Source organism: Hypanus sabinus, unplaced genomic scaffold (assembly GCF_030144855.1).
Source record: "Hypanus sabinus isolate sHypSab1 unplaced genomic scaffold, sHypSab1.hap1 scaffold_505, whole genome shotgun sequence".
NCBI classification, from domain to species: domain Eukaryota; kingdom Metazoa; phylum Chordata; class Chondrichthyes; order Myliobatiformes; family Dasyatidae; genus Hypanus; species Hypanus sabinus.
In genome coordinates this window covers 38,708-49,185 of record NW_026781372.1, presented here as the reverse complement: position 1 = coordinate 49,185, position 10,478 = coordinate 38,708, and the positions used below count along the sequence as shown (strand labels likewise).

Genomic DNA, 10,478 nt, shown 5'->3' with positions numbered 1-10,478 from the left:
TTCCTTTGGAGGCAATGAGTGATAATCTGAGGAGAGAATGAGGATGCTCAGAGGATGTGCAGACCAGCTAGCAGATGTTCTCACTGACATCTTCAACATCTCCCTGAGCGGCGCCACCGTTCCAACTTGCTTCAAGGCCGCCACCATCGTTCCCATGCCGATGATGTCTTCAGCGTCCTGACTAAATTACTACCGCCCTGTTGCACTTACATCCATCATCATGAAGTGTTTTGAGAGGCTCGTCATGAGGCATATCAAGACCCTGCTGCCCCCCTCACTGGACCCCCTGCAGCTTGCATACCGTACCAACTGCTGAACAGATGACGCCATTGCAACCAGCCTCCACCTGGCCCTAACCAACCTGGACAAAAAAAACACATGCGTTCGGACGCTGTTCATAGACTTCAGTTCAACATTCAACACAATCATCCCCCAGAAACTGATTGGAAAGCTGTGACTACTGGGTCTGAACACCTCCCTCTGCAACTGGATCCTAGACTTCCTGACTGGGAGACCTCAGTCAGTCCGGATCGGGAGCAGCATCTACAACACCAGCACACTGAGCACAGGGGCTCCCCAGGGTTGCCTTCTCAGTCCACTGCTGTTCACTCTGCTGACCCACGACTGTGCTGCAACACACAGCTCGAACCACATCATCAAGTTCGCCAATGACAGGACCATGGTGGGTCTCATTAGCAAGAACGATGAGTCAGCTTACAGAGAGGAGGTGCAGCGGTTAACGGACTGGTGCAGAGCCAGCAACCTGTCTCTGAATACGAACAAAACAAAAAAGATGGTTGTTGACTTCAGGAGGACATGGAGCAACCACTCTCCACTGAACATCAACAGCTCCTCAGTAGAGATCATAAAGAGCACCAAATTTCTTGGTGTTCACCTGGCGGAGAATCTCACCTGGTCCCTCAACACCAGCTCCCTAGCAAAGAAAACACATCAGCGTCTCTACTTTCTGTGAAGACTGAGGAATGTCCATCTCCCACCCCCCATCCTCATCACATTCTACAGGGGTTGTATTGAGAGTATTGGAGCAGCTGCATCATTGCCTGGTTCGAAATTGCACCATCTTGGATTGCAAGACCCTCCAGCGGATAATGAGGTCAGCTGAGAAGATCATTGGGGTCTCTCTTCCCACCGTAACGGACATTTACACTACACGCTGCATCCACAAAGCAAGCAGCATTATGACGGACCCGACACACCCCTCATACAAACTCTTCTCCCTCCTGCCATCTGGGAAAGGGCACCGAAGCATTTGGGCTCTCATGACCAGACTATGTAACAGTTTCTTCCCCCAAGCTATCAGACTCCTCAATACCCAGAGCCTGGACTGACACCTTACTGTCCTATTGCCCTGTTTATTATTTATTGTAATGCCTGCACTTTATGCAGTCCTGTGTAGGTCTGTAGTCTAGTGTAGTTGTTGTTTGTGTGTGTTTTTTTTTTCTCTTTGTGTTGTTTTTTTTACGTAGTTCCATCTAGATTTTGTACTGTGTCCTGTAACACCATGTTCTGGAAAAACGTTGTCTCATTTTTGCTATGTACAGTGCCAGCAGTTGTGGTCGAAATGACAATAAAAATGACTTGAGTTGAGCTTCAGGGTTACAGGAGGAAGGCAGGAATATTGTTTTGGAATAAAATCAGCCATGGTTGAATGGTGGAGCAGACTCGATGGATAAAATCACCTCATTCGGTTCCTGTGACTTATGTCTTTCAGTGAGTTTTTATTTAGGAACATTCAGATCATTATATTTGTCTTCAATCTTTAGATTTCAGTGAGCAGAAATGTTTTGACCTCCTTTGTATTGTTAACATACTTCATTATCTTTCATGTTAAAGTTAGACCTGTGGTGAGAGATTTATTGGAAGAAAAGCCCACAACTGGAAGCAAACCACGACTGAAGACGAGGGAACAGCAACAAGTGAACCAGCCCGAGGACGGAGATCATCAACTGGAGAGAACCCATCTGACTCGGAGACTCCAGTAATTCAGTCAGGAGAAAGTTTGGTGAGTCTCCTTTACTCAAACACTGGTCCTTTAGACATTACATACCTGTACAAAGGAAGGTAGGATATAGTTGGAGTGAGACCGAATGTGCCCAAAAGTACCAGTTATGCCTCTGTCAGAACAGTTGCAATCACTCCAGCTCTGGTGATGTGCTGTCAGTATCCCAGCTCTTTAAATTCACTCACATTCCCTCAGTGTTTGTTCATTTCAAGGTCTTCCATCCTGTGAAGCAGCTTTTGGTCACTTCTGAGTGGGGAGATGGAAACGAAGGGGAGAGTTTATACTTAATATCTTTCCAAATAAAAAATACTTTGAAATTACTTGCTGCAAACTTGCTTGAGCTTTTCTCAACAACACACACAAAATGCTGGTGGAAGACAGCAGGCCTGTCAGCATCAAAAAGGAGAAGCACTGTCAACGTTTCAGGCCGAGACCATTCGTCAGGACAGGAGATGAAGGGTCTCGGGCTGAAACGTCCACAGTGCTTCTCCTTATAGATGTTGCCTGGCCTGCTGTGTTCTACCAGCCTTTTGTGTGTGTTTGAATTTCCAGCATCTGTAGATTTCCTCGTGTTTGCCCTCAGCATCACCCCCTGCTTCCTGCCATTCAGCTGTTCCCAGACTCTGGGGCTCTGTCACAAACACAATGTTCAGGAAGGTTAGTCAGATGGACCAAACAGAGGGTCTGGCTGACCTGTCCTTTTAATGTGACACCCCTGAACTCCACTTCAACTCTATTCAACTATATCTGGGAGAACTTCAATGACCATTCCTCTCAGCAAACAGCTGTTTGAATGATACACTGACTTACAGGAAGGGGTATCTGTGGTTCTCATTGTCAGGGTGTTTGGTTTACCAGGAGACAAAGACTCCTGTGTTTACACTGCAGCCGAATCCGGTTTACATCAGTCAAGCCATTGTTTATGAAAATAGTAAACAGTAGATTACTGCACTGGCTGAACCACCCAAACCAGATCACCCTGGAAAGTCCTCCCCAGAAACATTTGGGGTTTTGTGACCCAATTCAAGAAAATGGCCATGCTGCCCACTCCGTCAACAACATGGCAAATCCGGGCATGTGGCAGGGGACTTTTCCTCACACAACACTGGGTTCAGCGATGACATCTGTTATGCTTTCTTCATTATCCCCATGAAATCATTAAAAATGTCCAGTAAACAACTTTTGAAAACAAGTTCTCACCCACATGTGCTGTCACTCTGCGCCCCCACATACCTGATGTCATGTGTGGGTTCCCCACATTGGGATCTGACATCGCGTGTGCAATTCCTTACATCACACTGGCGCAGAAACAGTTGAACTTTACTGGCTGAGGTAACAATGGTCTGACCCACCCACCCCACCCCACAGTCAACAGAGGAATTACTCTCTTCCCATTGGTGTGAAGCAATGACACAAGGGACAAGGGGGCTCGTCTGTGGAAATGTCTGAGGCCATGGTGGTGGCGAGCAGAGATATTCACCACTTTGGGGGACAATTGCTGGCAGACTGTTGACCTGCAAGTGGGGCTAATGGTCTGGGCAAAGTAGATTGGATTGGTGATGGGAGCAAGGATGGACTGGTGTTGGGTATTATTAAATTACAGGATGGACATGATGGGCCAAGTGGCCTGTTCCTGGTCCTGTGTTTAAAGAGAAAGAATAACCAGACCCTTCTTGGCCCTACAGGATGTCCCAGTTGGTGTTTTAGCGACCAGTGCTTGGAGCTCAGTTGTTCCCAAACTGTGTCAACAATTTGGCTGAGGGACCAAATTAAACATTTCCAAGTCAGCTCTTGGAAAAAATGTATATTTGTATAATGTTAATGACAGAGAATGTATATTTATGATTATTGATACATTTTTGTTTCCATATTGTTAATGATATAAAACTTATATTTACAGATTGTTACTGACAGAGAATCGTATAATTTGTGTTCCGTGTGTTATCTGAATGTACTTGCCTGTGATGCTGCCACAAATCGGTGTCTCTTTGTACCTGTACCTTCCCGTACTTGTGCACTTGGCAATAAATTCAACAGGACCTGAGAAATCTCTGTGAGATTTGATTAGTGATGATCATCTTGGCAGCTCGCTAGGCCAATGATAGAGATACTACAGTGTCAAGTACAAGACCTTAACAGTGTCGATGAACAGAGGGATCTTGGAGTCCCAAGTTCATCGCCCCCTGAAAGTGGCTACACAGATTGACAGGCTGGTTAAGAAGGCAAATGACATGCTTGCCTTTATTAGTCATGATATAGCATTCAAAATTCAGGAAGTTATGTTGCAGCTTCATGAAACGTGAGTTTGGCCACATCTGGAGTATTTCATACATTTCTGGCTGCCTCATTCCAGGGAGGATGTCAATGTCCCTGGAGAGCGTGCAGAAAAGGCTTACCAGGATATTGCCTGGATTCGAGGGCATGAGCTATAACAACTTGGGTTGTTTTCTCTGGAGTGATATAGGCTAGGGTGAGATGATGGAGGTGTATAAAATTATGAGAGGCATAGATAGAGAAGACAGACAATATTTTTTTATCCTGGTTGTAAATGTCTAATACAAAAGGCCATGTATTTGATGTGAGAGCGGCTAGTTTGAAAGGAGATGTGAGGTACAAGTGTTTTTACCAGACAGAGTGGAGGGTTGCTATGATGTGCTGCCGGGGTGATGGTTCTGGCAGACACAATATTAAGAGATATTTAAATCAGCACCTGGATGTGAGGAAGCTGTGGACATTATGTCAGCAGAAGGGATTATTTGGCCATTTGATTCCTAATTTAATTAGCTGAGCAAAACATTTTGGGCCGAAGGGCATGTTCAGGTACTGTACTGTTCAATGTTCTGTGTCTTTTGTCGAGAGGTTTCAGGCAGACGGAGGCAAAAGGAGTGAGTGGGAGCAACAGGTCAGCTGGAGCCCAGTGTGAGATCACCCAGTTCTGTAGGAGAAACAAAAACTGTGTGTTTAATGGTGAGGGACTGAGGTGCAGTGGGTAGGGAGGGAGGTAGAAGGTACATTGGGTAGAAGGTGTGGGAAAAGGCTCCGAAGCATTCAGGCTCTCATGACCAGACTATGTAACAGTTTCTTCCCCCAAGCTATCAGACTCCTCAATAGCCAGCACCTGGACTGACACCTTGCCCTATTGTCCTGTTTATTATTTATTGTAATGCCTGCACTGTTTTTGTGCACTTTATGCAGTCCTGTGTAGGTCTGTAGTCTGGTGTCGTTGTTGTGTTTGTTTTTTTTTTCTGCTATGTGTTGTTTTTTTACGTACTTCAGTCTAGTTTTTGTAATTAACACCATGGTCCTGAAAAACGTTGTCTCATTTTTACTATGTACTGTACCAGCAGTTATGGTCGCAATGACAATAAAAGTGACTTGTCTTGACATTGTATTTATTGTAAGAGTTATTAGGTATAAGAGTGAAAATGACTTTAACGATTATTTGGACTTTGTTGAGATTGTACCTGGAATATGGTGTAAAATCCCGCTCCCCATACTAACACGGGTTATACAGACCAAAGAACAAACTGCCGGAGGAACTCAGTGGGTCGGGCAGCATCTGTGGAGGGAAATGGACCGTCAACATTTCGGGCCGAGACCCTCCCTCTGGACTGAGAGTGGACAGGAAATAGTCAGAGAAAAGAGGTGAGGGGTGGGGATGGGGCAAGAGCTGGGGAGTGAGAGGTGGATCCAGGTGAGGGGGAGGTGGGAAGGTGGAAATAATGACATGAGTGGAAGGTGAGTGGTTGGGACAACACGGGGCTGCAGAAGATGGAAATTAATTCCATGGAGGATTAAAAAACCTAGTGAGCTGGGATGCAGTCCATCTGGCCCAGTCTCTGAAAAAGGGGATGGACTGAGATGAGAGGAAATGCCTCCACTCCGAGGGTGGTGAATGTCTGAAAAACCCCACCACAGAGGGCGGTGAAGACTCAATGATCATCCTCACGTAAAACAGAGACTGGCAAATGTGTGGAGACTGAAGGGATCAAGGAAATGAGGATCGGGCAGAAACATTTGCCTGAGATGGGAGAGCAGCCATCATCTTGTTGATGGTTTGAGGGGCTAAATGACCACCTCCAGCGGATTCTCACTTGATGTTTCAGTGTTCTTGTCCAGTGAAGCTCCGGATGGATGTGGATAGAAAATAGTGTGATTCCAATGAAACCTGCACAATTCCTGTTCGGGTGGGAATTTTACGTCGGACCGGGATGGGAATCGAGCCCGTAACTCTGAGAACCAGGAGGTGGAGCAATGGGGACGGGAAGATACAGAGGGAAAAATTAAAAATGTAACTGGTGTAAATATGAAATAACGTGTAAAATGCGGCAGGTCGGTCGGGCAGTGTGTGAGGGGCTAGGAACGTAGTCGCCAGTTCAGACGGGAGACCCTCCACCCGTCACATAATCCAGGTTCTCGCTCCCATTTCAAATGCAGATCTGCAGCATCTGAGGTTTTCGCTTCCGAGGCCCCGCCCCCACTCTCACAGTCTCCGGATGGGCTGGGGTTTTCTTTCCATTCTCTGTTGAAGGGGATCGTCGTCTGGGAGCCAGTGAACCGATCACTGTCTGCGGGACAAATTGATCAAGTTCTCATCGGTCAGTATTGAGGCCGGTCACTCGGGGTGAACGCGACTGACAATTTCCCATCGGTGACTACTGGGGCAGGGGGGAACCTGATGTTAGGAAGTGAGTCCCATAAATTTCCTCGAACTGGCGGCCTCGTCCCACTTCCTGGATACAACCTGTTGTGGTCGTTCTGGTTATGGGACCTTCACACAAAACCGTCTGACATGAACTGCCGCTCAGCCCCTGGTGTTCTGGTCCCAGGAGCGATGTCAGGACTAAGCCCATCCGTTAAGTTGTACCTGGGGAACTTTACCTCCATCACTCAGCCCGGTAGTGGATCTAGTCTTCACCTGGATCGATGTCTGGGGTCGATAATTGTTTTACATATTTCCAGCACACTGGAAGCGGACGTTCGGTACATTGTGTCCTTGCAGACGGAGGGTTAAACAGAGTAATCGCACCCTCGGGACACTGCTCCTCGTGTATGGGTAGTTTCATCTTCCCCGTTCAGACAGGACAGTGAGATCCAGATCTCTCACGTCCTCTGGGGAGAACTGGGAAGTTTACATCATCTTCTTCTATTTCTGCGACTTGACAGCATGCAGCCAATGTTTCCCGATGTGTGGCCCTATTAATGGGAGAATTAAGTTTTTTTTCATGTATCTGAGTTTCCCAGAAATCTGTACACTCCTTCCGGAATTTCTAAAGGAGCAACCCAGGCTGTCTAATATTTCCCCACGATTAAAATGGGGAATCTTCTTTTTACATGTTACCAATGTACAGTGAAACATTGTCTTTGGTGTCATCCCCACAGATCAATACATTACAACAACACATTGAGGTGATATAAGGTGAAACAAAAACAGAATGTAACAACTCATTCTGGTTACAGAGAAACTGCACTGCAGGTAGATATGTGATGCAAGGTCACATCTTGTTAGACTGTGGGGTCAGGAGTCCATCTCATCACACTGGGGAACATTCAGTTTGCTTATAACAGCAGAATGGACACCGCCCTTGACACCGTCAGTGGGAAGTATAGGCTGACTCCATGGAGGGGAGGTTGGTTTCTATGTTGTACACAGCTGTGTCCACAGTTCTCCGCTATTTCGTTCAGTTAAAGGAAGAGCAGTAGCCATATGAAGATGTGAAGTATCAGGATGGGATACTTTCTGCGGTGCATTGATAAAGTGTGTAGAGTTGAAAAGTATACCAAAATTCTTATTGTTTGTTCTGGCTTTGTTATATTGGAATCTGTTATCTCCTAGCATGTACTATTATCTCAGGATCTGTGTACTGCTGGAGGACCATCAGAGATTGCCCTTGATCCTCTTCTCCCATCAGGCTCAATCTGCTCATCCCCTGCCTATTTTGCTCAACATCTGCCCTGCCTGTATCCCAACACCTCAATGATATATATCAACCATCTTGTTCAACCTCTGTCCAGCCTATATCCCACCTCCTCAGTGAGATATATCAACCAACTTGTTCAACATCGGCCCTGCCTGTATCCCATCACCTCAATGATATATATCAACCATCTTGTTCAACCTCTGTCCAGTCTGTATCCCAATGCCGCAATGATAGATTTCAGCAATCTCTCTTTCAAACTTTGTCTTCATTGTGAAATTTTGTTTTGCATCTTTTCCAGGATATTTTTATATAGACAGGACTACCAGAAGTTTAATTGAACACAGCACGTGGCAGGGTAATTGCAGCCATTTCAATTTTAGTTTCACCGTTACAAAATGGCTGCAGAGTTAATCTTTGTCATAATTGAACTCATAGCATCTGATGTTAAGTTTGTTATTTCCTTTCTCGGTTATTTTCAGGGAGCCACTTCCTCTGTTTCCAGGGTAACGGCCCGTCAGAGCTGAAGCAAGTGTTGCACTTTTTATCGCTTTGTGGTCACCGCCTCTCAGCGTAGAGACAGTGGCCTCGGGAGCAAATGTAACAGAATGATAGTGGGAGGAAAGGATGCTGTGACTATTGACTGTATGGGATGTGTTACACCAGGGTCAGAATGAACTCAGAACTAACAAATTAGTTGGGGTGGGGTGGTATTTACAGTCTAGGGTGGCAATCAGTTACTATCTGTGCATTAAAATGAAGATGGAGGAAATACTACAGTTGCAGGAAATTTAAGGAGATAATACTGGAAACGCTCAGCAGATCGGCCGCATTTTGGACAGTCTCAGTTCTGGAACTGGGTCTTCCACCATTTGTCCTTTCAGAGATGTAGTCTGATGTACTGAGTTCCCAGCATTTCCTACTTTATAATTTTACATTTTGTTCCTGCTACACTGCAGGAAACATGGCAGCCAGCTGTGCTGGGCAAGATCCCACACAGCAGGAAGATTGTGATCAAATGTGTTCGGTTTAGCCTCTGGTGTCAGGCTGAAGTGTACCCGCATTCTCTATACAGACCGGGGAACCAGCCTGAGCACCGGCCCCGGCAGAGGGTCATTAGGTTCCAATTCCACCTCAGTTTGTGAATGGGAAATGGCAGAAACACCACGGCAAATCGCCGGCACCAAAGCGTCTTTGCATGGGTGATGATATTGGGCCGGTGACTCTGAGGATATGGAACTGGCAGTATACGGGCTTCTGTCCAGGTTGGTAATTCTGCAGCTGGGATCGGAATTTTCTCAGTCTGCAGTGAAGCTGAAATCCCGGGATGTTGGACATTGGTTATGGGGAAATCACCATCAACACTGCCCAATAGGCCATCACATCTGTGAAGTATTTTGGAGATTATTTAAAAGTTAACTAGGTAGTTGGGTGAAGTTGGGCAGTGATGTTGTTCATCTGAACTTTGGTAAAGTCTGTAACAAGATCCCGCATGGCAGCTGATCGGGAAGGTTCAGTCACGTGGGATTCACGGGGAGCTGGCGAGGTGGATTCACACCGGGATCGAGAACAGGAAACAGAGGGAGATGATTGAAGATGGTTTTAGCGAATGGAGGCCTGTAGCGAGTCGAATGTGTGTGTCAGTGTCGACACCTCTGTAATTCATTATTCATGCCATTGATTTGTACATGAATGTACAAGGCACGATTAGCAAATTTGAATTGAATTGTACTAAATTGACTTTATTTCTTACATCCTTCACATACATGAGGAGTAAAAATCTTTACGTTACGTCTCTAAATGTGCGATGTGCAAACAAAGTAATTTATAATTTAAAATCATTTGAACATTCCATATAATATAGATTACCACAGATCAACGTGAGTTAATTAGTCTGATGGCCGGGTGGAAGGAGTTGTTCCGGAGCCCGTTGGTCCTGGTTTTTTATTCTGCGGTGCATTTTTTCAGAAGGTAGCAGCTGGAATAGATTGTGGTTGGGGTTTCTCTGGTCCCCAATGATCTCTCGGGCCCTCTTTACACACCTGTCCTTGTAAAGGTCCTGAATCATGGGAAATTCACAACTACAGATGTGCTGGACTGTCCGTACCACTGTCTACAGAGTCCTGCGATTGAGGGATGTACAGTTCCAATACCAAGCAGTGATGCAGCGAGTTAGGATGCTCTCAGTTGTGCCCCCATAAAAAAAAACTTCTTCTGATTTAGGGGTGTTGGCATATAGATGAGGGTAGTGCAGTGGACGTGATCTACATGGATTCTAGTAAGGCGTTTGACAAGTTCACACAGTAGGTTTATTCAGATAATCAGACGGCATGGGATCCAGGGAAATTTGGCCAGGTGGATTCAGAATTGGCTTGCCCGCAGAAAGCAGAGATCGTGGTGGAGCGATTACATTCAGATCGGAGGGTTGTGACTAGTGGTGTCCCACAAGGATCGGTTCTGCGACCTGTACGTTTCTTGATTTTTATTAATGACCTTTATGTCGGGGTAGAAGGGTGGGTTGGCAAGTTTTCAGACGA

The 10,478-nt window shown here is 45.9% G+C and overlaps 1 protein-coding gene across 1 annotated transcript in view; it reads left to right on the top strand.

Moving 5' to 3' along the window:
* Window positions 1-1,975: 1,975 nt before the first annotated feature.
* Window positions 1,976-10,478, top strand: part of LOC132389227 (NACHT, LRR and PYD domains-containing protein 3-like) — a 35,380-nt gene continuing 26,877 nt past the window's right edge. The window contains exon 1 of the mRNA XM_059961699.1: window positions 1,976-2,023. The gene's annotated coding sequence lies outside the window, so the exon portion shown is untranslated. The remainder of the gene's footprint in view (window positions 2,024-10,478) is intronic.